We start from the raw sequence: 27,993 nt of genomic DNA on the forward strand, positions 1-27,993 counted from the left end.
TCTGGATCTGGCCTGGACAAGTTGTAGAGTTCCCAGTCTGCACTGCTCAGAGCAACTTGGAAGGAGAGGATGGCAAAAGTAACAAATACTGTAATCTCGTCTGATCTTGGAAGCTAAGCAGGGTCAGGCCTGGTTAGTACTTGGATGGGAGACTGCCTGGCAATACTGGGTGCTGTAGGCTTATACCATAGTCTTTCGAGACTGAAGGTTGCCAACCAATCCGAATATAAAAGTGTAACTCTGTTGCAAGGTGATCCCAGATGTTGCAGGGTTCAAAAGGAAACTCAGTAGGCAGTAGTGATCAAATCCAGACCTTTATTGTAAATCCAAACATCTCAAGGGATTATTTCCAAGCATTGAGAGTGAATGTGAAAGTCAGAATTCAGCAAAAGGTTGTATTCCAAAACACAGCGTCTCAAGGGAACATTTCCAAGCATTGAGAGAGTGTCAGAGTCAGAAGTGGGAAGCAGAGAAGCCCTGGGTGCCCTCTCCTCCTCACTTTTATTACAATGTGGGGTTCCCTCCTTGAAACACATACATTTCGCATTGGAGACATTTGATTGGTGGGTTACAAATCACCAGTTGTTCAGATTACATTCATCATATACAATTCACAGATTTTGAGCAGTCAGTAGGTGGTACTGCACTTTCAATTTTGCTCATGACCTCATCTCATCATGACTTTCTTTTGGCCTTTGAAATGCAGCTTACCTGCAGCTGAGAAAAAGTTTTGCGGGCTCAGCTAAAAAAATTGCAGCCTTATGGGTTTTCTCTGGGAACCTGACCTTTGATGTTAACCCAGAAATGGATTTGATGTTATGTACTTTAAAACCCTTTAATGCAGTTAGACCACTAAAACTCACTTAGGCTAATGTTAGTTACACTTGTTTATGCACTAAACTGGTTTAAAATGAAGAATAAGAAAAGTAAGGAAAACTAAGAAACATAAGTTGACTAATGTTCTTCTATATGGTATGGCTATAAGATGTAGTGTAAATGCTGGCCATAATACTTTTTCAGGCATGTGTGTGCAACCTGTAGCTCTCAAAAAACCTTCAAACCAAAATTTCAAACCGCAAACAATTTTTCCCCCCTCTTCTTTGGAAGAACAAAGGACTGTTGTCTTGCTTGCACAGTCTTATCAAAATGTTCTGTATGCTAAGAACATGCCACCAAGTCCCAGCCAAACGCTTGACTTTGAAACCGAAACCTTTCTCTAGTTTAACATACAGACAGAGATGGACCCAGAAGGATGCTGCAAAAGCGTCAGGTGAGCATCCCTGCTAAACTTATTATTAATTATTAACAGTATTTATATACCGCATTTCAACTAAAAGTTCACAAAGTGGTTTACAGAGAAAAGTCAAATAACTAAATGGCTCCCTGTCCCAAAAGGGCTCACAATCTAAAAAATGCAAATGAATACCAGCAGGCAGCCACTAGAACAGACAGTGCTGGGGTGAGGTGGGCCACCTCTACTTCTACTGATAACACCTTCCATCAACTCAACAAAGACAACAACAACAAAAATTGTGCACAAATGACCCTGATGCCCACTAGCCTTTGGACTCTCAAAAAGTGGATCTGATGACTGGAGTCTTATTTCTTCAAAAGATAGGAAACAGGATTTTCTCCTTACTTGGTTTTCAGAAATACATGCTGGGTCCTAATTTTGGAGCAAAATTGTGCATTAGAGCTGATATATAAATATTTATGGACTTTTCAGAATCAAGGTGTTTTAGGGCCAAACTGCACCTGTTAAACATATTATTGAAATTTGCATGCTCCTTTTCCTTAAAGAGTAGCAGCAGAGGGTTCTAATGTGGATTGAGATTAGCAGCATGGGGGGGGGAGGGGAGGAGAGGAGAGAGAATTTAGAGCCCAATCCTATGCATGTCTACTCAGAAGTAAGTTCCATTAGCATCAATGGGGCTTACTCCCAAGGAAGTGTGGATAGGATTGGGCTATTAATTCTTTACTCCCACCATGGCCCAAATCAGAATCAGCCTCCCTTAACAGTTGTGATTTGCTCAAGGAGGGAAGATTCTATTGCAGTGGTTCTCAAACTGGTGGGTCGTGACCCACCAGTTAGTGTAAAGGTTCCCCTGTCCCTTTAAGGGGCAGGGGAAAGGGAGAGTTAGGGAAGCAATCCCCTGTTTGGGGTGGGGTGCTTTGCTTTGAAGTGCTTTGTCCCGCTTTCAGGGAAAGCTCCAAGCCTCAAGGAGTGCTGTGCTGGGCTGCGCAGGGCTCCCCACACCTGCTGCAGCCCTGCCTTCTAAAAGTGACAAGCACCCCCCCCCCTTAGCAGCTCGATCCTGGGGATCGCGTTGCTGCCCTAGCCCCTCCCCCACAAAGACTTACTGAGGGAGTAAAGCTCTCTCAAAGTTTGAGTACCACTGTTCTATTGGCATCAATGACAGCTTCTTTCCTGTGGTAAATACAGTTAGACAATTTGAATAGAGCCTCCCAATGCCATGATCACAAACCAAACCACTTGCCCCTGCTACCTACCCACAGCTGTTGCTTAGGATGAAAAAACACACAAAGAGCAATAACATGCTTAAGACTGCAGTCTTAAAGGGAGCAAGTCTTATTTCTGAGTAGACACGCATAAGACTGCGCTGTAACATAATGTATGGTTTAGTCTTTAAAATAATTATAGTTTAAAGAAATTCATAAAAACGTTTCCTGCCTAGTGTGTATAATCTGAATCATTTTTTTTTAACAAAAGGAGACAGTGATCTGTTCTCCTTTTGTTTAATTTTCTTGGGACATTAAAATAAGACACCCTAGGCAAGTAGGAACAAGGGATGAACTTATTTTCTGCATAATTTACTCAAGGAAGGGATCAATAACCGGCACAGGGTAAAAGTAATGGTGCAGTTCAACTGGTTGGTAATTAAAATAACACCACTAAAGGCAACAAGAGCATATGAACATTGTGCAAGAAATGTGGCACCTCATTGTAAAGTAGGGTAAAACCAATTGGAAAACAGTTAGGACAAGTTGCTTGCCACACTAATGAACATAAGAACGTAAGAACAGCCCCACTGGATCAGGCCATAGGCCCATCTAGTCCAGCTTCCTGTATGTCACAGCAGCCCACCAAATGCCCCAGGGAGCACACCTGATAACAAGAGACCTGCATCCTGGTGCCCTCCCTTGCATCTGACATAGCCCATTTCTAAAATCAGGAGGTTGCACATACACATCATGGCTTGTAACCCGTAATGGAGTTTTCCTCCAGAAACTTGTCCAATCCCCTTTTAAAGGCGTCCAGGCCAGATGCCATCACCACATCCTGTGGCAAGGAGTTCCACAGACCAACCACAAGCTGAATAAAGAAATATTTTCTTTTGTCTGTTCTAACTCTCCCAACACTCAATTTTAGTGGATGTCCCCTGGTTCTAGTGTTATGTGAGAGTGTAAAGAGCATCTCTCTATCCACTCTGTCCATTCCCTGCATAATTGTGTATGTCTCAATCATGTCCCCCCTCAGGCGCCTCTTTTCTAGGCTGAAGAGGCCCAAACGCTGTAGCCTTTCCTCATAAGGAACGTGCTCCAGCCCAGTAATCATCTTAGTCACTCTCTTTTGCACCTTTTCCATTTCCACTATGTTTTTTTTGAGATGCGGTGACCAGAACTGAACACAATACTCCAGGTGTGGCCTTACCATAGATTTGTACAACGGCATTATAATATTAGCCGTTTTGTTCTCAATACCTTTTCTAATGATCCCAAGCATAGAATTGGCCTTCTTTACTGCCGCTGCACATTGAGTCGACACTTTCATCGACCTGTCCACCACCACCCCAAGATCTCTCTCCTGATCTGTCACAGACAGTTCAGAACCCATCAGCCTATATGTGAAGTTTTGATTTTTTGCCCCAATGTGCATGACTTTACACTTACTGACATTGAAGCGCATCTGCCATTTTGCTGCCCATTCTGCTAGTCTGGAGAGATCCTTCTGGAGCTCCTCACAATCACTTCTGGTCTTCACCACTTGGAAAAGTTTGGTGTCGTCTACAAACTTTGCCACCTCACTGCTCACCCCTGTCTCCAGGTCATTTATGAAGAGGTTGAAACACACTGGTCCCAGGACAGATCCTTGGGACACACTGCTTTTCACTTCTCTCCATTGTGGAAATTGCCCATTGACACCCATTCTCTGTTTCCTGGCCTTCAACCAGTTCTCAATCCATGAGAGGACCTGCCCCCTAATTACCTGACTGTGGAGTTTTTTCAGTAGCCTTTGGTGAGGGACCGTGTCAAATGCCTTCTGAAACTCCAGATATATAATGTCTACAGGTTCTCCCACATCCACATGCCTGTTGACCTTTTCAGAGAATTCTATAAGGTTCATGAGGCAAGACTTACCCTTACAGAAGCCATGCTGATTCTCCCTTAGCAAGGCCTGTTTGTCTGTGTGTTTTGAGATCCTATTTTTGATGAGGCATTCTATCATCTTACCTGGTATAGATGTTAGGCTGACCGGCCTATAGTTTCCTGGGTCCCCCCTCTTTTTAAAGATAGGCGTGACATTTGCAATCCTCCAATCTTCTGGCACTGTGGCCATTTTGAGGGACAAGTTGCATATCTTAGTCAAGAGATCAGCAACTTCATTTTTCAATTCCTTAATAATTCTTGGGTGGAGGCCATCAGGGCCCAGTGACTTATTGATCTTTAATTTATCAATGAGGTCTGAAACATCTTCTCTTTTAACCTCTGTCTGACTTAATTCCTCGGTCAGGAGGGGCCATTTGGGCAGCAGTATCTGCCCGAGGTCTTCTGCTGTGAAGACAGATGCAAAGAACTTGTTTAATTTCTCTGCCATCTCTCCTTTTATCTCCCCTTTCCCTCCCTCACCATCCAGAGGGTCAACCGCTTCTCTGGCAGGTTTTCTGCTTCTAACATATTTGAAGAAGCTTTTATTATTCCCCTTAATGTTGCTGGCATGCGTTCCTCATAGTCTTGCTTGGCCTCCTATATCACCTTCTTACATTTCTTTTGCCACAGTTTATGTTCCTTTTTATTCTCCTCATTAGGGCAAGACTTCCATTTACGGAAGGAAGCTTCCTTGCCCTTCACAGCCTCTCTGACTTGGCTCGTTAGCCATGCGGGCACCCTCCTGGATTTAGTGGAACCCTTCTTTCTTTGCGGTATACACCTCTGCTGGGCCTCTATTATTGTTGTTTTAAGCAGCGTCCATGCACTCTGGAGAGATTGGACTCTTTTTATCTTCCCTTTCAACCTCCTTCTAACCAGCCTCCTCATTTGAGGGAAGTCCGCCCGTCGGAAGTCAAGGGTTTTTGTTAGAGATTTGCCTGGTATTCTTCCCCCAACGTGCACGTCAAAACGGATCGCAGCATGATCACTGTTCCCCAATGGCTCAGTAACATTGACATCTCTAACCAGGTCCTGTGTACCGCACAATATTAAATTCAGAGTCACCTATCCTCTGGTGCACTCCATGACTAGCTGCTCTAAGGCACAGTCATTTAGCATGTCAAGGAATCCGGTCTCCTTTTCATGACCAGAACACAAATTGACCCAGTCAATATGAGGATAATTGAAGTCCCCCATGATTATTACCCTGTCCCTCCTTGTCACCTCCCTGATGTGTTTCCTCATTTCAAGATCCCCTTCCGATTTCTGGTCTGGAGGACGATAGTACGCCCCCAGTATTACATCGCTCCACAGGCCTGGTAATTTAACCCACAGAGATTCTACGGTGGAGTCGGACCCGCCTTCAATCTCTACTTTGCTGGATTCTATCCCTTCCTTAATGTAAACGGCCACCCCACCTCCAACACGCCCCTGCCTGTCCCACCTGTAGAGTTTATAGCCCGGGATTGCGGTATCCCACTGATTCTCCGCATTCCACCAGGTTTCCGTTATGGCCACTATGTCAATATTTTCCCTTGTCACCAGACATTCCAGTTCTCCCATCTTTGCTCGGAGACTTTGGGCATTCGCATAAAAGCATTTGTACATGGAATGCCCCAGGGTGGGCTGCTTATTCGCTCCTTTGTCCCCGCATCCTCTCACTGTGCCAAACCGTCTATCACATCCCAACACGCTACCATTCCCAATTTCTTCTCCTACTCTGCCTTTGTCTTGTTGTTCTCTAACCTCCCCATCCTCATCCCATAGGGATGAGGAGTCCCGAACTGGATGCCCCTCGGCTCCTCTCGGCCTTCCCCCAGGGATCAGTTTAAAAGGTGCTCTGCCACCTTTTTAGTGTTATGCGCCAGCAGTCTGGTCCCATTCTGGTTCAAGTGAAGCCTGTCCCTCTTGTACAGGCCCCGCTTGTCCCAAAACGTTCCCCAGTGCCTAACAAATCTAAACCCCTGCTCCCTATCTAAACCCCTCCTCCCTATATTATAGCCCTAATTATAGCCCAGTCCTGAGCTGCCCGGTGTGTGAGGCTGCTGCAGTGCCAGAAGTGGCTGCCTCAGTATCCTTGCACACTGGGCAGCTGCCGGTGGTTCCTTGGGGAAAGGGGAGTTTTGTCTATCTCTGCACATATATTCATGGAAGAAGAATCTCCTCTGGGTAATGCTGTATAGCAGGGGTGCTCACGATCTACCGGTAGATTGCAAGGCAAAATGAGTAGATCGCGGAGTGCTGACCCCCTCCTTCAGGTGCCTCTGGGAGGAAATGCCGGGAGTAAGGCCCATTGTACTCAATGGGGCCTACTCCCAGGTAAGTGTGGCTAGGATTGCAGCCTCACAGCCTAATCCTAGGCATGTCTACTCAGGAGTAAGTCCTGTTATACTCAGTGGGGCTCAAGGTACACCAACATACATTGTACACATAAATGTTATATGTTATGATGGCGCGAACATTGTAAAAAAAGCTCTGGTAGATCTCCGGGCCTTGCTGGGTTTCAAAGTAGCTCTCGAGCCAAAAAAGTGTGAGCACCCCTGCTGTATAGCATACTTCCATTCCTGAGGAGCTGAAAATAGCCAACAACTCAGCAGGACAACTTTACATTCTGTTTGTTGGAGTTGGTGCAATTCCGTCTGCTGTCTAGAGGGGGCAGGATGCTGTCCAGAAGGGGTCAAGCTATGGCCCAGTGACTCTGACCTTTCTACCTGTTCTCTTTGTAAACCTTGCGGGGTGTGGCCCTGACTCTTTATCCTTCCCTTCTCCTCTGAGCACTTCCTCTTGTCCTCTGACGACTGACCTGTTAAGATTGCGCACACCAGGGCTCTGATGCCCAGACCATCTTGAACACAAGGCATGCAGGGCCTTGCTATCTAAGTGTTAGCTGAACCTCTGATCCTAATGAGATGCTGTAAATATACACTCAATGGAACTGTACGTAAATAACTTCTTTTTGCAACTTTAACAAGCCTTTGCCTCTTTGTCTTTTTTTTATTGATTAGCAGTCAGCCGGGTGAGGGAGGTTCCCTGGGGTGATACCCAAAAGGGGGGGGTCTCCTGCTTAAGCTACTCTGCTTCCCCCCCAAAGAGGAAACTATTTTTTAATTTCCTCCAACACTGAGTAGCACAAGCGTGGAGGGAATTGAGCAAACCCAGCGCTCTCCCTTCCCTGCCTGTGTGTGACAGCCAACAGCTGCTGTGCCTTTGCAAATTTGCACGCGGGAATCTGAATGCTTTCTTCTCCGCTGATGCCTGTGGACAAGGTGATGGTAGGATGAAGCAACTGATGTTATTATAGGCACTGGCAGAGCGCAACTGTGAGAGAGCAGTGAACATTCACTGACACTAGCACTGAAGGAAAGGGATATGCTGTGCTCCTGTGAAAGATTTGGAGCACAAGCCTATGCTTTTCTACTCAGAAGTAAGTCTCATTAGTCAATAGGACTTACTTCAATGTAAGTGTGGCTAGGATTGCAGCCTCAGGGTGTAATCCTATCCACACTTTCCTGAGAGTAAGCTCCATTGAACCCAGTAGGACTTACTTCTGAGTAGACATGCATAGGATTGTGCCCTCAGTCACACAAAAAATATCTTGCTCAGAGATATGGTGTATGCAGAATATTCTAATACATAAGGCAGGACACCTTCTGTCAGTAGTCAAATATTGCAAACCTGAGGGCTCCTTCTATGCTGGTTGATAATTTTCTCAATGTTGGACAAGGGGAAGCAAAGGCTGAACATCAAAAATTTCTGTGTTTATCTGGAATTGGGAAAAGCCTGCTAACCTGAAGTGATCCTACATAGCTCAGTCTGTTATGTTTCCCCTTGGAGAAATTGTTCACATTAAATGATTGAAAGGAATTGTGTGTGTTTTGCCGCCAGGGAGAAGAGGGTTGCGCTGGGACTTCTTTAGTTACTGATCTGCTATGGACAAATAAATTGGAAGAAGAAATGCATGAGATACAGGTCTGTTAGGCCACATCCAGTCAGTGTGTGTGTGTGTTATTGAGTGGTGGGCTGCATCTTGGAAATAATGAATTTCTTTGGACATGTAATCTATACAAATTTTTGCTCTTGTGCTCCTGTGAAGGGTTGCTAATCGAACTAGACTTTTTACCTTGGAAAAGTCAAGAATGATTTCTTATTGTAAGAGGATTGTACTTATTGCAGTGTGGATTCTAATTGTACTAGGGCATAGATCTTTTTCTGCTCACTACCTCGCACTTCATTATTTTTCTCCCTCCTGTTCTTAAATACCATTTTGTTTAAAGATGGACAAGGAGGCAGACAAGTAGCGCTCAAATTAGACATATATGTGCAAGAACCTGGTCACACACATGACACCATGTGAACATAGCCACACTATACAAGAACTCTGCCTGTTGTGAATTCTTAAGGCTCCCCCTAAAAGTTAGAGAAACATCAAGTAACATCAAGTCTAATATATTACAAATAAAATACACATTGAAATGAATGGGGACCCACCTGAATTAACTTGTGACCCACCTAGTGGGTTCTAACCCAGAGTTTGAGAAGCACTCAAGCTACAACTTATGAATCATAAGAACAAGAAGAAGACTTGGAGGAAAAATGGCAAGAGGCAGTTGGGGGCAAATTTCGTCAAGATTGTATTCCTAATTGCAGCAGCTCAGTGCATGAAAAGAAAAGCAGAGCAAAGAGGGTGCTATGTTTAGCTTTTTAAAATGGCCTCCGATGTCAGCATTCTAGCTATTAGTCCAGTGTGTGCTGTCATGCTGCTCCTTCTTAAATTTCATTTATGATGCCCACATAGTTAACAGAATTTAATAATAGCAATACTAGCAATAGTAATAGAATCATCATCATTCTTGGTAACAACCTTTCAGAGGAGCTGCTCGTTTTTGTAGTTTCATGGTTTACAGCCTGCTTAAATTGCCTTCAGAAAAAGCAAAAGAAAATGGAATCCCAGTGACTCAAAAATAATATGCTTATAGCAGGAAAATGAATTGGCCTAATGGGGCAGCTTGTAGATTATGAACCCATGAAGCTTAGTAGATTGTGTGGTGGGCTTGGACCAAGAAAATATGATAAAACCCAATGAATGCTCCTCCAAGTTTCTGAGGGAAGGAGAAGACAGCAGCCATATGAGATGAGAAAAACAGATCAATAAGACGAGATGATTGTGGCATGCTCTTCGAAGCAAGATCACATTCAGATTTAAGAGGGAAAACAGGAAGAAATGAGAATTGGCCCCCTTAAGGCTCAGTACCATGTCTGGAATCTAAAGAATCTTATCTCTCTTCATGGCACTAAATAACAAATGCATGTTGCCTTTAACAAGATACTATTTCCACAAGATACTTCACTATGGAATGATCTTTTTTTTTTAAGAGGAAGGAAACCAGTAATCAAAGTTTCCTCTTCTCCACTGAGAACAGAAACTGCCATCAAGGGGCAATTCATCACACATCATTCAGTTCTGCTGAACAAGAAGCAATAACATGGAAGAGCCTGTTAACAGAAAGCTTTCAATTAAAGGCACAATAGGCCTTAAATTTATTTATTTATTTATTTATTTATTTATTTATTTAAGAGATTGAGACTGCAATCCTATCCATACTTACCTGGGAGTAAGCACCATTGACTGTTATGAGACTTACTGCTGAGTAGACATGCATAGGATTGGGCTCTTATACCCCACCTTTCTACCCCACCTAAGGGCCCTCAAGGTGGCTTGAATAAATGCCCAAATAGCCTTTCCACACTAGAAAGGTGCTGGAATTGTGATTTTACTACCAACAAAAATTGCTACAAATTAGATCTGAAAAAAAATACAGGAGAACATCACAGACAACACTTGAATATAATGATTTGTCATCAGTGTTGCCTGGGTTCTTTGTAAACGGAAGTACACCAAATATGGCAATTCTAGAGGCAAGGGCCAGTATAGAAAGAACCATAGATATGGTCTTTAGTGTTTAACACGCTGCTATGTTTTAGCTATAATTTCCCATTTGTGGTTTGTGACCAATTTAAAGAAGTATTGTAAGACTTTCTGTGAGTCACTTACACAGGGTGTAAGTGATTTAATAACAAGTCATTGGTGGCCCAATCCTATGGGCATGATATACCATCACTGCAGCCTCACTACATTTCTGTGGCCTGTTAGTGATGGAATGGAAGTTGGGAAGCCTGGTACTGCCAGTGGTGGGCTGCGGACAGACAGATGGAGCAGGTAAGGTGGGAGTGGATTGGGGTGTAGATCACGCTGAGCTGGGGCAGTTCGAGGGTAGAAGGGAGGAGGATCTTGTTGGCTGCTGTGCATGCTGAAATCCCGCCTAAACCACTCCCTGAATCTCCTCAGACCTACACCAGCTAAATAGCTGCCATAGGTTCCAGAAGACCCATTGGAGGTCAGGTTGCAACAGGGAGGTAAATAAAAAAGATTCTTACTTATCTCTCACAGGCCATCTAGTCACCGTCACTGATCCCCTTCCCCACAGCATTCAATGTGTGCTCTATCAGTGGTACTGAGGGGTCTAGGTTGGCAGAGGATAAGTTTGGGATGTTAGGCAGTAAACCTATACACACATACCTGGGCGTAAGCCCCATTGAACACAGTGGAACTTACTTCCAAGTAAACATGCAGAGGTTTGTGCTATAATTATAGAAATAACATTTGTCATTGTGGAGAGAAGCGAGTCCTTGCCACTCTTCAAAAATTACACAGAACTACAAAATTGAGGGTCAGAAATGTTTTTCCCAAACTTTATGGTGGTTAGATATGAATTTGGGTTGCTGATTCCAAAAATGGCATCCGTTTTGCCCTATCACATCTAGTTTTGGAGATATAGCATAGCCTCATTAGTGAATGGTTCAAGCAGCTTCCTCATGAGGAAGCTGCTTGAACCATTCACTAATGAGGCTATACTGTATCTCCAGAACTAGGCGTGATAGGGCAAAACAGATGCCATTTTTGGAATCAGCACCCCAAATATACCCAGGAATTGGTGTAAGGTTTAAGGAAGCAAAATGTGTGTTGGCCTGTGTTATGGATGTGGTTTCTAACCAATTAGATTGGTCAACTTGAAACTTCAAGTGTCTTTGTACACTTTAGGCTTCATAAATTTGGGTTTCTTAATTATTTCTGAATCAGTGGAACCATGACATATTTCTGCATAGATTTTGTTTTCCACTCTTGTTTCTAGTAGTTTAAAAAAAGAGAACAATTAAATGTTTTGATCATTTGATCACACCACATGTCTGACTATGGCAAGGTATATGTACACTGTACTTGAAACATCTGTTTTGCTAGTATATATTGAACTCTTCCTTACTTAGGATTTGATTGTTTCCCTAATTATTGCAGACCCTGGAAGACCACTTAGGTAAAGAATAACGTTCTGCTCCTACTTGATAAAATGGGGTCAGACAGATTTCATTTTAAACTTGGAAATAACTGGCAGCCCAATCCTAACCTTTGCTCGGCCTAGTGTAGTGGACGCTGTGCCATGGCAAGCTGTTGCAAACATGCCATAAAGCAGGTTTCTTGGGCTTCTTGGACTTGTACCAGTGATTTTGCTGGCATAGATCCAAGTAGCCCCATTTGGTAGCCTGGGGCTCGATACAGGGTAAGAGAATATATGCTCCCTTACCCCAAGGAGACCTTCGGCTGCCCTGGATACAGGGTAGGTGGTGTGGCCCCACTACGCCAGCACTGAATAGGATTGGGCTGTGGGATTTATACTTACAGCCCCCTAAGACTTTCACAGGACCAACAATCTTCTGGGCACCCGAAGCAGCAAACCAAATACCACTGCCTCTTGCCTGGTAGTGTACACTTTGCTGCCCTTCCTTCTCCTCTAACACTTCTCCATGGATTCAAACAGGAAGAGAGAATGAAGCAAAAGTATGGACGAAGAGAGAGTGGTAGGCTAGGACATCCAGTGGAGATGGGTGCCCTGCTAATCCATTGCCTGAATGAGGTTCATGGATGAGCCACACCTGCTAATGTGTCTTCTTGCCAGCATTAGACTGGAGCGTGGATTGAGACTTTTAGTATGGCTGAGCCCCTTTCGCATTGTACTAATCCAAAGAAGTTAAACAGTTGTTAGAAACTCAAGTATCTCTCTTGACAGAAAAAAAGACTTCCAGTTGTTAAGCTGCATATGATTAGCTTTCACAGAGCTGGGAGTTCTCAGTTGGCAAATCCTCCAGAGTTCTGCAAGGCGATGTAATGTGATGCTCCTTTTAGCCCACGTCAGCCCATTGACAGCATTGGGGTGCCCACAGATAGAATGCCGTTGGCAATGCATCATTCTTATTTCCCCTGCGCTCTCCTACTGTTTCCATCAGCTGTGTAATGCAGTTTTCTTCCTCTAGATGATTAGTATCCTGCTGGTTTCTGTGTTAATTGTTGAGTTCAGTTTGTGCTCTAAAAAATCCTGATAAGGGTTCATATTTCATTTTCTAAAATTGCTGAGCTCCTTAAAGAGCCATTTTGCTAATGACAGACTAAGTAATGCAGCCTACTCATAGGAAATGGTGAAAAACTGAAATATTACAAACTATCTCTCCACTGAACCATAATGTACAAGCTAAATGGTTGTACTGCTCTGCCTTCTAATATGCAGAGGATAAAGCTGCCCTTATTACAGAGTTGTTTGCTATTTGCCTAATATTAAGTTACTATGGTTTGGAATTGTTCTCCATTTCTGTCTGATGTCAGCTTGGAGCACATAAGGATACCACCACCCTGTAAATCATCAGAACATAAGAAGAGCCTCCGCTGGATCAGGCCAAAGGCCCATCCAGCTTCCTGTATCTCACAGTGGCCCATCAGATGCCTCGAGGAGCAGGCAAGACAACAAGAGACCTGTATCCTGGTGCCTTCTCTTGCATCTGGTACATGTCTACATAAAGTTACATCTAAATACTACAGATTTACATGCCCACTGTTTCCAATTTCAAAATCTCTGGTACTTCAGATCAAAAGCCTCTGACCATATTCAGTGTTCTTTTGCCAGGTATACTGAAGATTTTTCAATTTTCAGAATGGCTTTTTTTTTCCTTCTGAAGGAAATACACACAACTCTGTCTAAATATGCAATGGACTCCAGCAATCTGTGTGTCTCATTCAGCAGAACTAGTGCAGAGACACTCCCCACAGGGACTGTACTGACATCTTGGGATAAGGGAACAGCCAGCCTCTCACCTGAATAGGAGATGCTTGAACATCTGCAAATACACCCTACATAACAGTGCCAGACACCTCTGTGCTTCTTATAGCCAGTGGTGGTGTGCCAAACATTGAAGTGCAGAAGATTTTCATGATGCCGCAAAGAGCTATGCACCCTGATTGCCAAATATACAATCTGCAAATTTCCTAATGTGAATATACAGACAAACAGTGTAAGTAACTAGGGTGAAAAGATAGCAGAAGAATTTTTGGAAGGACATCATTGGCAGCTCTGCCCCTCCCCATATTTACTGAGAATAGTACGTATTTAGTGAAGTAAAGAGCAGGGATGGGAAAACCCAGTGTGGCTTGGCTTGAATCTAGTTGCCGATTCACCACCTCCGAACAACTCAACTCGAAAAAGAGTCATAATGGGGGCACTTTCTAAGTCCCCAAATCACCCTTTAATGACTCTAATGGACTTGAGTCAAGTCGCCCTCCCCTTTAAAAAGCAGCTGTGGAAAAAATGGGGCTGCTACCAGGCTCTCTGTGTGTGTAGAGTTCTCTTTAACTGCTCCCCTGCTGCCCCTTCCCATCTGTAAAGAGGGAGGGAGGGAGGGAATGGGAGGGAATGGGAGCCTTACCAGGATGACCCGATCCTTGGCAGCCCTACACAGAAGTAGTCTACACTGGTCTACTACACAGAAGTAGACCGAAGTACTACACAGTACTTTAGACTGTACTGTACTAAGTACCCCATACTTAGACCGAAGTACTACACAGTTCTACACAGTTCTACTACACAGAAGTAGACTGTGTAGTCTACTACACAGAAGCAGCACTACAGCTGGTCATTCAGTGCCATGCTATGTAAAACATGATCACTATGAATTCCTTCCCTGTCTCTCCCTGGGCTTTTCAAGCCAATTGTAAGGCTAGAACCCCCTTGGCTCCTTCTCCTGTCCTCCCTTAGCCAATGGAAATATTAGAATGCCCATTTTGTCCAATGATAATTTGTCCCTTCCTTCCTTATCAGATGGGAAAAGAGAGTCCAATCCCACCCCTCCTCTGCTGCTCATATTAACCCTTTCCTGCCTCCCAGCTGGAACTCCCTGATGCTCACTAGTCAGAATTATGGCTCCATGAGGTTTTCCACACGGCAAAAACAGTAAGCAAGCACCCCTAGACACAAATCAGCATGTGTGGGGATGAGTACTGAGTCAGGGAGGCCCTGACTTGAGTCTTTTTCAGAGTCTTCCACATGTGTGACTCATGAGTCACTGAGTGACCCAAAATCACGCATTTTCGCAACTCGAGTCCGAGTCACTGACTCGAGTTCCCAACACTGGTAAACAGCTGGGGTGCCCTTTATTTGCTTATAATTGCAGTGAGACAATGCAATCCTAAGCATTTTTAAAGAAGTTCCATTGTAGTGGGTCTTACTCCCTAGTGATCCTCTTAAACCTTTTCAGTACAATGTACCAAACCCTTTCAACTTTCTTTGTTATTTCCACAGCAGAAAGAACAACAGGAACATCTGGATGTTTCAACTACAGACCTGGAAACAGCAAAGAACCCCTCTTTGCTCATTTGCTTTTCTTCACCTGCTCAGAGGCTTAAATATGGCTATGACAAACATCTTTGTCGTATGTGCATTTTGCTGAATGGAGATATTTACCAAAATTGGGGAAGACCAAGTAACATGATTGCAGGATAACATTTAATGTGTTTTTTTTTTTAATCCTAGCATTACCACAGTTGCTTGTTCTGAAAGTTCTGTGAATTGTTTATCATTCTTAATTCAGGGACAACATGTCCCATCCCCACCTCATTATTGCTTTATCATGCAATACATATATCTTTGGGAGAATATAAAATGCTACTGAACAGCCACACCACCCACCCTGTCCTGGATCAGGACTGGACCATGGTAGTGAATGCATGACAGCAGTAGTTCTCAAACTGCTGGCTTGCGACCCACCAGTTTGTATAAAGCTTCCCCTGCTCCTTTAAGGGACGGGGGAAGAAGAGAGGCAGGGAAGTGATCCCCAGGATTGCTTCACTCAAGGGAGTGAAGGGGTGTGTGTGCTTGCACTTATGTTTAAGTAGTTAGGGATGCTGGAAGCTGCAGGAGGTGCAGAGAGCCCTGCACAGCTCCCCAAGGTGTGGAATGTTCATATTGCAGAGCATCTCCTGAAAACTGAAAGTGCTTTGCAATTGCTCTGTTTGAACACTGCAAACCTTGGGGAGCCCTACAGAGGCCTGCGCAGGACTCCCTGCACCTCCTGCAGCCTCGTGACTTAAATGTAAGTGCAAGCACCCCCTTGAGCAACGTGATCCTGGGGATCATGTCGCTACCCTTGCTCTTCCCCCACAAAGACTTACTGAGGGAGTAAAGCTCCCTCAAAGTTTGAGAGCCACTGCACTAGAGTCTCACAAACCTGTATATATCTGTTGAATGTCTGAAGGTATGCACAGATATATTATGTAACAGTATTAATTGAATTAAAAATATGGTTAGAAAAATAATTCATTTTAGAATGCAAATTGGAATATTGTTTTCAGAGAGTATTCTGTCCATTGGCCATCACTTGGCCTGTTAGTGTGCTGCCAGCCCTTTACACAATGCTCATTTTTTTTCCTAGCATGAACACTGCCCAGAATCAAAGCCAATCAACTCATTCCTGCTCCTATGTCACAAAATAACCTGTGTTACTGCTGTAAATTTCTTGCAAGCTTTGCATTTGTGAACCACATCACCATTTCTCACTGTTCATTATGGCTTTTCTCCTTCACCTTGACATGATGCATGATAGCCTTTGTGTGAGGGGTTCAATACTCAACTCAATGCCAAACGTCAAGCGATCAATCAATCAAGTAGCTTGTGTGATTCTTGTGTTTAATGGTTTCTTTCAGGCGGTATGCCTGAAAAAAGACAAAGCACCACATCAATGAATAATACTCAACATTGATCTTTTCAAAATGACAAACTATATATTTGGTGTCATCAACAATGTGTATAAAAGCGATCTAACTTGATTAAACTTGTGGAAGACTTGACCAGCAAATGTCTCTTTCTTCTCTTTAAAAACAGAAGAATCACATACTTGCTCAATTCCAAGAGCCGTGTTAGAAAGGCATGAAGAGCTGGATATTCGTCCCAACACATCTATATTTGTTGCATGTTTACATATTTAGCATATTATTTTTATTAATAATGTGGGTATCAGTACAATTGATGAATGTGTGGTCTAGGTATTCCATTGTCAGCCACGAGGGCTGGAAACTTAAAAAAAAAATTAAACCGGAATTCTAAATATATCAGTCAGCCTCAGTGGTTCGTACAAAATACTTCTAAAACAAGCATGGGAGTGAGATGAAAAACATTCAGAAGGAAACTATGGTGAAACATTTACTGCAATCCATTAGACAGTCCTGAAGTTGTGACCGATGATTAAATCACTAACCTCTGCAAAATCAATGCAACATTACTACCTCTCCTCTAATGTCTTGGTACCACGGATTGGAAGTTGCTTGCTTGCCCGGTATGCTAATTTATTATTTACAGGTCCTTGCTTAAAAGAAAAGAAGGGCAAAATTCTGCCAGTATGAAAAGGGTTAAGCATTTTCTTGCTTAGATGAATACAAATGAAGTTAATTGCATAGAAGTCACCATGGTCACACTTCTCCTAGCATGTCAATGCTAATTTCCAGTAGACTCAGCCATGCTTGTCTTGGACTATGGGGAGTTTAAAAGAGAGGTTGATACATACTGTTTAGAGAACAAAGGCACTGTACGCAGAGTCTGCTATTTTTTAAAAAAAAGAAATTTGGGGAGAAAAAGGAGCAGTAAAACATTGAAAGACAAAGAATGCTTGAAAAGCAGAGTAAGGTAGCTCAGATGATACCTGAGTTATTAAATAGTCAAAGGTAGATGCTTTTCATCATGGCTGTCAAACAGGGCTAAATTAAAGATGATGGGGGCATCAAGGCGGCAATAATTCCAAGGGTCCTCTGGAGTACAGAGGCACATAGTGGAATTCTCACTTCAGTCAAGGGAGCATTATTTTGCCTTCTTTTACTTCCCTTCTTGTCAACTGAACTGTATCTATACTGTACTTGACTCCACTTTAAAGAACACTATTTTCAAAGAAAGTGTTGCTCTGATGGAGGCTTTAGAAATAGCACAGAAAGAAGCTTGGTGATGAGGGTGTGGACAGACCACTGTGCTTGGGTTTATGTGACCCAACTTCAACCCTGCAGTGGCTTTGTTTTGTGGTCTTAGTCAAAGCCTGGGCTAAATTCAAATGATCCCTGCAAACCATGGTTTGGGGGATATTAATGAGTTGCAGTAAGCTTAGGGTGTCACATGCTCTCTGTTCCACTTCTCTCCTTCACGGGCAAAGGAGGAAGATTAGAAGCTTATGGTTCTAATTTGTGACAACCCACAGTTTGCTGTTTGCGGTAGAGTCAACTATGCTTTTGACAAACCACAATTTCTTGCGTTCCAACAAAATGGGAAACTGTGGGTTGCTACAGATTCAATTGCATCTCTTCTTGAAAAAGGGGAGAAGAAGACAAGGGAGTGAGCAAGTCCAAGGCTCCTTGGAGTTCTTCTCATCATGAATCTGAACACAGCCATTATCTGTTTTAGTTTCATGCCTATAAAATGGGTATAATAATACAGACCCACCTGAAATGAATGATGAAAGGAAAATGAAGGGAATAATCAGGGGAATACCGGACCTTACCTGGACCTTACCCTTTGTGCTTAGGTGACAAAGGCCAGTGAGCACACACACCCTGGCACACTCCGGGGTGACGCCCGGGTCACAAGGCAGACTGGTTGAGGTCTGAGTCAGGAAGCAGACTGGGTAAACAGGCTGAATCCACAAAGTGCCAAATCCCTTGAGGAACTTGCATTGTTCCCCGACTGACCTTTGTACAAGGCTAGAATGTAGCTGAGGAACTTACAGTGTTTACCTACTGGACTTTGTACTGGGCTGAGAGGGAGGTTAATAAAGGAAGGCGAGGAGGCTGGCTGGGGGTGTGTGAGCGCTCTCTCCCTGAAGCTTGCCAGTCTGTCTTGCTCCCTTCATGAACCCTAAACATGTAACTGTGTCTTGATTGCTTCATTGCTTCAGAAAAGTCTCAATGGACCTCCTTTGTGCTTGCAGGGATCCCTGAGGAATTTTCAGGTACAGGAGGACAAGGATTTTGATTTTCCTTTTTCAAACAGCAGTCCTCTGTGCTGCACTGCAAATTCTCCTCAGTTTCAAAAGCAGTTTGTCAGGGACTCTATTAAGGACAAGAGTCTGATGCACTTAATTCAGTTCACAGATTTATGAATTACAGCAAAACACAATATATTCAGAGTGATTTGCTCTATCATTATTTTGGCCTGTTAGGGAAAAGTGAATATATGACCAACCTTTAAAACTGGGTTGGCTGTCTTTTAACTGATTTATTATTTAACTCATTAAAAGAAACACTGTAGTATCTCAACATGGGAAAAAGCTTCCCTCTTCCTTCATATTACAGTATAAATTTGGAGACCTGAAGTAGCCCAAAGTCTACAGAGGAAGAGGATGGGTAGTTCATTAACAGTACTGTTAGCAGGTTCAAGAGGGGGGACTCGGGAAACTATAGGCCAGTCAGCCTAACATCTATACCAGGTAAGATGGTGGAATGCCTCATCAAAGATAGGATCTCAAAACACATAGATGAACAGGCTGAGGGAGAATCAGCATGGCTTCTGTAAGGGTAAGTCTTGCCTCACGAACCTTATAGAATTCTTTGAAAAGGTCAACAGGCATGTGGATGTGGGAGAACCCATGGACATTATATATCTGGACTTTCAGAAGGCGTCCGACACGGTCCCTCACCAAAGGCTACTGAAAAAACTCCACAGTCAGGGAATTAGAGGACAGGTCCTCTCGTGGATTGAGAACTGGTTGAAGGCCAGGAAACAGAGAGTGGGTGTCAATGGGCAATTTTCACAATGGAGTGAAGTGAAAAGCGGTGTGTCCCAAGGATCTGTCCTGGGACCAGTGATTTTCAACCTCTTCATAAATGACCTGGAGACAGGGGTGAGCAGTGAGGTGGCAAAGTTTGCAGATGACACCAAACTTTTCCGAGTGGTGAAGACCAGAAGTGATTGTGAGGAGCTCCAGAAAGATCTCTCCAGACTGGCAGAATGGGCAGCAAAATGGCAGATGTGCTTCAATGTCAGTAAGTGTAAAGTCATGCACATTGGGGCAAAAAATCAAAACTTTAGATATAGGCTGATGGGTTCTGAGCTGTCTGTGACAGATCAGGAGAGAGATCTTGGGATGGTGGTGGACAGGTCGATGAAAGTGTCGACCCAATGTGTGGCGGCAGTGAAGAAGTCCAATTCTATGCTTGGGATCATTAGGAAGGGTATTGAGAACAAAACGGCTAATATTATAATGCCGTTGTACAAATCGATGGTAAGGCCACACCTAGAGTATTGTGTCCAGTTCTGGTTGCCACATCTCAAAAAAGACATAGTGGAAATGGAAAAGGTGCAAAAGAGAGCGACTAAGATGATTACGGGGCTGGGGCACCTTCCTTATGAGGAAAGGCTACAGCGTTTGGGCCTCTTCAGCCTAGAAAAGAGACGCCTGAGGGGGGACATGATTGAGACATACAAAATTATGCAGGGGATGGACAGAGTGGATAGGGAGATGCTCTTTACACTCTCACATAACACCAGAACCAGGAGACATCCACTCAAATTGAGTGTTGGGAGAGTTAGAACAGACAAAAGAAAATATTTCTTTACTCAGTGTGTGATCGGTCTGTGGAACTCTTTTCCACAGTATGTGGTGATGGCGTCTAGCCTGGACACCTTTAAAAGGGGATTGGACAAGTTTCTGGAGGAAAAATCCTTTACGGGGTACAAGCCATGATGTGTATGCGCAACCTCCTGATTTTAGAAGTGGGTTATGTCAGAATGCCAGATGCAAGGGAGGGCACCAGGATGAAGTCTCTTGTTATCTGGTGTGCTCCCTGGGGCATTTGGTGGGCCGCTGTGAGATACAGGAAGCTGGACTAGATGGGCCTATGGCCTGATCTAGTGGGGCTGTTCTTATGTTCTTATGTTCTTATGATGCCTGAAGTGGTGCTCTAGCCTCCCACACCCCTCTCCTCCACTCTTCTGCTCTGTTTCCCTTGTTCTTTACCAATCCAAGGAGTAGGAGGAAGAGCAGCAGTCCAGGTGAGTGGGTAGGCAGAGGTGGGTACCCCTACCAATTTGCTGCCTGAGGCAATTGCCTCAGTTGGCCTCATGACTGGGCCAGCCTTGACGGCAAGCAAATAATGTCAGGGCTTTCATGTGCAACATAAAAGTTCTGATGTTTGCTAGCATTCATACAGTCAGAATAGCTCTGAAATATATGACAAGTGTGCTACTGAGTTCTAATCAAATCAAATCCTTTGGCCATACTAGAAAATACCTGAGGGTGATGTTGTGTGGAGTGCAGGCAATGGGGACAACCTATTTATGTGTGGTTTTTTTTGACATCTGTGAAAGTCATTGAAACTGAGAAGATGAACTTTACTGTTCACCTGAAAGCATGCATGTGACATACTGAGCTTCGATGTGACATGAAAGATGGGGAGCACTTCTTCCCCTGCATTTGCTTGTGTGTGGACAACATATTCCTCAGAACCAAGCAGCTAAAAAACTTATATTTCTAGTACTCTAACATTGATGCTCTCCATCTCCTTGACCTTTCAGCTCCCCTTTATCCCCTATCTTCATTTGTGTTACTATCTCATCTTCCATCGTCTCCAGTCACCTTCCTTTCCACACTGAATTGGCTCTGTGTCTTTGCTTTCTGTTCTGCTGGGGATAGCTTTGCCCTTGCTATTAATTAAGAAAATTCTCCCTCCTTTTTCAAGTCCTTCTTCAAAACCTCCTTCTTCAGCAAGCATTTTCTCTACCATCTGACCCTCTTTTCCCAGCTCCTCATTACTCCTGTAGCAAATGCTCTCATCTCCCTCAACCCCTGTCTTATCCATCAAATACACTGTTGTTAGTCCTCTGAGCTCAGTGCCTTTAGCATCCTGCAGCACACTTGGCATGCTACCAGTACTAACATAGGGAGCTGACATTAATAAGCAGGATAGTTGCTTCATGTGACATGTTGTAGAGCTGTGCGCAGAGCAATCAACATGATCAAAATGCTCCCATAAGGTGTGGGGCGAAAGAACATCTTCAGCACAGTGTGCAGTTTCCTATAGCAGTAAAGCCATATATAACCCTTATATAAATAAAGCAGGTAATCACCAACAAAGTAGTGGTGTTGTTTTAAAATATATGCATATACTGTAACACAATAAGGGAAAAAGGATCCAATGGCAAGGGAAAGCCTTTCCTCCCCCCCCACCCCCCATTTTGGATATAGCATGAGGAAAAAAACCCAGTTACGTATGATGGGCTTAAAACCCCTAATAGAGGAGCTGTCCAGTGATGAATGTTCAACTCATAATAGCCAATTACCTGTAATTAACAAAGTGATAGCAGTAGCCCTTAGGGTTTCAAATTCAGATTTCTTTGGATTTCTAAAATACGTTGTTTTCAGTATGGCTTTCCCCAGGAGACGTAACCTTTCTTTGGCTAACAATGGCTTATTAAGTCAACTTGAGCCTTCTGTCCCCCCTTCTGTTTCTGTTTACATGTTCACTGTCACATTGATGCTGCAGCACACCATAGTTTGCAGAATAAGAAAATGTGAGTAGCTTTCTCTCCTTGTGCTCTTATTCCTTCCTTTAAGGAAGTTGTTTTCATATAAGCTGCACATTGAAGTCAGCAAGAATAGAAATACATTATTTTGACAGCCAAATTCATTTGGCATATGTAAGTCACACTGGATGCTTGGGAGTCATGAATCCAAAGGGTTAATCATGTCATGTAATGAATTCCTGGGTTCGCAATGTAAGTAAGTGTAAAGTCATGCACATTGGAGCAAAGAATCAAAACTTTACATATAGGCTGATGGGTTCTGAGCTGTCTGTGACAGATCAGGAGAGAGATCTTGGGGTGCTGGTGGAACAGCTCGATGAAAGTGTTGACCCAATGTGCGGCAGCAGTGAAGAGGGCTAATTCCATGCTTGGGATCATTAGAAAAGGCATTGAGAATAAGACAGCTAATATTGTAATGCCATAGTACAAATCTATGGTAAGGCCACACCTGGAGTATTGCGTCCAGTTCTGGTTGCCGCATCTCAAAAAGGATATAGTGGAGATGGAAAAGGTGCAAAAGAGAACAACCAAAATGATTACTGGGCTGGGGCACCTTCCCTATGAGGAAAGGCTACAACGTTTGGGCCTCTTCAGCCTAGAAAAGAGATGCCTGAGGGGGAACATGATTGAGACATACAAAATCATGCAGGGGATGAACTGAGTGGATAGAGAGACGCTCTTTTCCCTCTCACATAACACCAGAATCAGGGGACATCCACAAAAGTTGAGTGTTGGGAGAGTTAGGAGAGACAGAAGAAAATATTTCTTTACCCAGCGTGTAATTAGTTCATGGAACTCCTTGCCACAGGATGTAGTGATGGCATCTTGCCTGGATGCCTTTAAGAGGGGATTGGACAAATTTCTGGAGGAAAAGTTCATTACGGGTTACAAGTCATGGTAGGTATGTGCAAGGTAGAGGTAGGCTGCCTCTGATTGCCAGATGCAGGGGAGGGCACCAGGACGCAGGTTGTGCCTGTTGTCTTATGTGCTCCCTGGGGCATTTGGTGGGCCACGTGAGATACAGGAAGCTGGACTAGATGGGCCCTTGGCCTGATCCAGCGGGACTCTTCTTATGTTCTTACGTTCTTGGAATCCAAGTAGGATGGTGGCTGTATAATTCCTTGACTGGCTGGGCTACGCTAATGAACTCCCTTAAACGAGTGCTTAGTCCAAAAAATATATGACAACAGAAAGCGAGTCATCAATTTAAATAAAGTAACCCTAAAAATATTGCAAACCTAAATAAACTGGTAATAAATGAGAAATACAGTAGTAACAACACATTTGGCTCAATCCTACTGAAGGAAGTGCAGGCGGAACACACCTCGCCATGCTGGCAGAGCGACAGAGGCCAACCAGAGCAGATAAGCCCGGTGCAGGGGGTAGAAAGGGTGGGGGTGGGTGGAACTTGGAGAAGATGGGGGTGGGCAGATCAGGCCTAGGAGAGGGTGGGTTGGTGGCAATGGCAGATACAGAATCCTAACCCCTTTCCTGGGTCTGATCCTGGGCAGGAGGTCTGGTCTAGAGGGTAGAGCCTCCGTTAGCCCAAAGATAACATCAGAAGGTCGCCAGTTCGAGGACACCAGGAGCTCCTTGAACGGCTGAGAATGGCGAGACCTTGAAGCAGCTGACAAGCCGAGCTGAGCGATTCCACCTGCTCTCGGTGTGAGTAAGAAGAGTCTTGGCTGCCTCCATGTGAGAGATGGAGCTGCTTGTCAGCCTGCGTGGGAGAACTGGAGGCCAGAAGTGAGACCAAACCAGCAAGATCCATTCTGAAATGTTGTTGGTTCTTGAAAGAGAGAACCTTTTTGATTGTAAAAATCCCCTTGAGGGATTTAGAAATGCCTGCCTATGTAAACCGCCTTGAATAAATGACTTTATTTGATGTAATTCGATGACCAGAAAGGCGGTATATAAATACCTAGTTATTAGTTATTATTATCCCCTTGCACAAATCAACTTGGACTTGCAGCAGCAATATTACTGGTGCAGGTTCAAGTTGATCCATAGTGGCTGCTGGGGCTTACTCTGGAGCAAAGGGACAAATGTCCCCTTACCTCAAAGAGACCTCCAGCAGCCGAAAATCCCCTGCGGGATGCAGCACAGTCTGTGCTGGCGCTCCTGCATCAGTCTATAGGGGCTTAGGATTGGGCTGCCTCCAACATGAAGAAACAATTTGTTTAAGGAAAGAAAGAAATGTAGTAGGAGAAGAATAAGATTTGGCAGGTCCAGGTTTTTGGGGGCCCCAGCAAGAGACGAGTGGTGCCCCCTTGCATCCGTCTCCAATACAAAACAGATAGCCATGCTCACACATGGCCCTCCCATACAACCCAGCTTCTCTCTCTGTTTTGACAGTGCTGCCAGGCTGAATTCTTTTCCTCAGCTACTGCCACATTGTGCTACTTCCTTACCCCTCCCCTGACTTACAATAAAGCCCCACCTCCTCTTTCCTAGGCTTAGCTGCATAGCCAGTTTCTATGGGGCTAGCTGAGGCAGGATTGCTGGGCACTGACTGAGGATGCATTATCCCCAGAGGACCTACCTGGTCAGGCTGATCCCTGAACCTTCAAACAGCGGCAGGAAGTTGCTGTGGGGACTTCAGTGCAGGAAGTTGCTGTAGGGTGCCCAGGAACCTGGTGCCAGGACTGAGCTCCAGACACAATGCTCCTCCTCCTCATTCCCTTGCAGGAGGGAACTGAGGCACTTCTTGTCCCTTTCAAGGACTTCTCTTTTGGCTCATGTCACTTCCTGAAAGGCTGTCACTTTTTCTCTGGAGCCATGTCAGACTGTGATTTCCTTTCGCTGTTCCGTCTGCTTTCCTTCCTTCACTTGCATCTCCTTTCAAAGGCAGAAGAGAGCAGCAATTCCATCTGAACTGAACTTGTGTGTGTGTGTGTGTGTGTGTGTGTGGGGGGGGTTTCAAGAGGCACACAACTCTGATTAATGTTATAAAAATCGCTCTTATTGATATCATTTTAGAGTGGTTTTCTTCTAATGGATGGGATGGATACAAATCACTGAAATGCAGCCCAACTGTTTGCTGTTTATTGTATTGACCTTCACACATCAGGTGGTTTCTTGGCCATTCCGAAAGTGATCACCTCATATCCTGAGAAGCAGGCAGTGCCATGGAACTGATAAATGCGGCAATGCTGTCTGACACCCCGGCTGAATACCTCTTCTTGGAGGAAAAAATACAGTTCCACTCTCCACCCATGTAAATCTTCATTAGAACAAAAGACTCAGTGCTGCCTGGAAGCTATCAGCAGCTGAAAGCCTTCTCTGTTGGTTTGCAGTGGAATGTGTGGTCTCAGCACAAAACGCTGAAGTTAAGGGACTTGTGTTCAACCAGAGAAAAAGAAGGCAGATGGTGCAGGACCCTGGTAGAGAGATGGCTGTGCTGCTAAGCAACCAATTATGCTGGCATGATTTATTCTCATGACAAGATTTCACACAAAGCAATTAAGCAGTGTCAGTGATGCACACTGTACACCTCAGGGGGATGTGATCATTCATTTATTCATTCATTCCCTTGCTGGTGGGAACTGTTCTTAGGTAATCAGCAACACTTGCTATTGTCAGCTATTGAATGTGGTGTAGCTCTTCAACTCGCAAAGGTAGGAGCAAAGGGCAGGACCCTGTGCCACAACAGGCCAGGCTCTACAAAGCTTACTACTTGCTCTCCATTCTTTCAAGGAGAAAAGAAAAGGAAGGCACATATTAGACACAATGATAGGGCTCTGAGGTGGAGTGGGATGACCTACAGGCTGCATGAACTGGAAGTCGATCTCACCCACCTTCTATTCAGGAAGGAAGTAGGGAGTCCATTAAGGAAGGTAATGTCTGCATGTTTCAGATATACAGTATGTGTTGATGTCTCAGCAGCACATATATATCTGGCCCAAAACAAAGTCAGAATTAACATTCGGTTCTTGTGTGCTATTTGTTCTGTGGTTTTTTCCCTGTTGAAAATGCAATCCCAGATTCAGAGAACGGAGTAGTCCACACATGGGAAATCTCAGGCAGGTCCCACCCAAGTCTCTGTCAGTCATCTTGCGTCTGCTTCGGAACACAGGCGCAAAATACATTACATAAAAACCTGGGTGGAACAGCAGGATAAAGCTCTTTGCAGGAAAGGCAGGACAATAATGATAACAATAGTAAGAAAATCTCTTTAATTCTAAATTTTTAAAAAAATTATGACTAATAACTGGTGCTAATAATACTGCTGCAATTATAAAATACAAAACAGGAAATAACAACTAGAAGTACTCATACATTGCACATCCTCTTTGCAAATTAGCCTTGAATATAGCCAAGAGATAGAGGCATTTACATAAAATTGGAATTGTTCTTCTCTCCCACTAAAACCTGAAGTGATGCTCCTGTATGTCTGTTCAGAAGTTCCATTATAGTCAATGGGGCTCAATCTCAAACTTACAGTGCAATCCTATGCACACTTACCTAGGACTAAATCCCATTGAAATAAACAGATTTATACTCAGATTTCTTCAGGAGGCATGTCTAAGTCTACCCAAGATTGCAAGCAGATCCAATCTTGGGCATGTCTACTCAGAAGTAAGCTGCCAATGGGACTTACTCCTAGGTAAGTTCAAATAGGATTGCCGGCTTGGAGGTTCTGACTACAGTGGAATGATTGGAATGACTATTAATTAGGGAACAACAAAGTATATATAGGCTCTAGGATGGTGTGATTAAGTCCCTTGATCCATTTACCACCTGGTTCCTATTCAGGTATTACAAGTAGATTACCCCTTATCCAGACATCCAAAATCTGGACTATTCCAAAATCCAGACATTTTGTCCAAGACTTGTTTTTCTGTAGTGTGAACCCTAAAAGAGCCAGGGTGGTGTAGTGGTTTGGGAGGTGGACTTTGACCTGGAAGATCCAGGTTCAAATCCCCCCTCAGCCATGAAGCTTCCTGGGTGACCTTGAGCCAGTCACTTTCTCTCAGCCTCACCTACTTCACAGGGTTGTTGTGAGGACAAAAGGAGGGGAGCAGCTGGGTACATGGCTTCTGTAAGGGTAGGTCTTGCCTCATGAACCTTACAGAATTCTTTGAAAAGGTCAACAGGCATGTGGATGCGGGAGAACCCGTAGACATTATATATCTGGACTTTCAGAAGGTGTTCGACACGGTCCCTCACCAAAGGCTACTGAAAAAACTCCACAGTCAGGGAATTAGAGGACAGGTCCTCTCATGGATTGAGAACTGGTTGAAGGCCAGGAAGCAGAGAGTGGGTGTCAATGGGCAATTTTCACAATGGAGAGAGGTGAAAAGCGGTGTGCCCCAAGGATCTGTCCTGGGACCGGTGCTTTTCAACCTCTTCATAAATGACCTGGAGACAGGGGTGAGCAGTGAGGTGGCAAAGTTTGCAGACGACACCAAATTTTCCGAGTGGTGAAGACCAGAAGTGATTGTGAGGAGCTCCAGAAGGATCTCTCCAGACTGGCAGAATGGGCAGCAAAATGGCAGATGTGCTTCAATGTCAGTAAGTGTAAAGTCATGCACATTGGGGCAAAAAATCAAAACTTTAGATATAGGCTGATGGGTTCTGAGCTGTCTGTGACAGATCAGGAGAGAGATCTTGGGATGGTGGTGGACAGGTGGACAGGTGGACAGGTGGACAGGTCGATGAAAGTGTCGACTCA

This window comes from Tiliqua scincoides, chromosome 2, assembly GCF_035046505.1.
Source record: "Tiliqua scincoides isolate rTilSci1 chromosome 2, rTilSci1.hap2, whole genome shotgun sequence".
In the NCBI taxonomy this organism is placed as follows: domain Eukaryota; kingdom Metazoa; phylum Chordata; class Lepidosauria; order Squamata; family Scincidae; genus Tiliqua; species Tiliqua scincoides.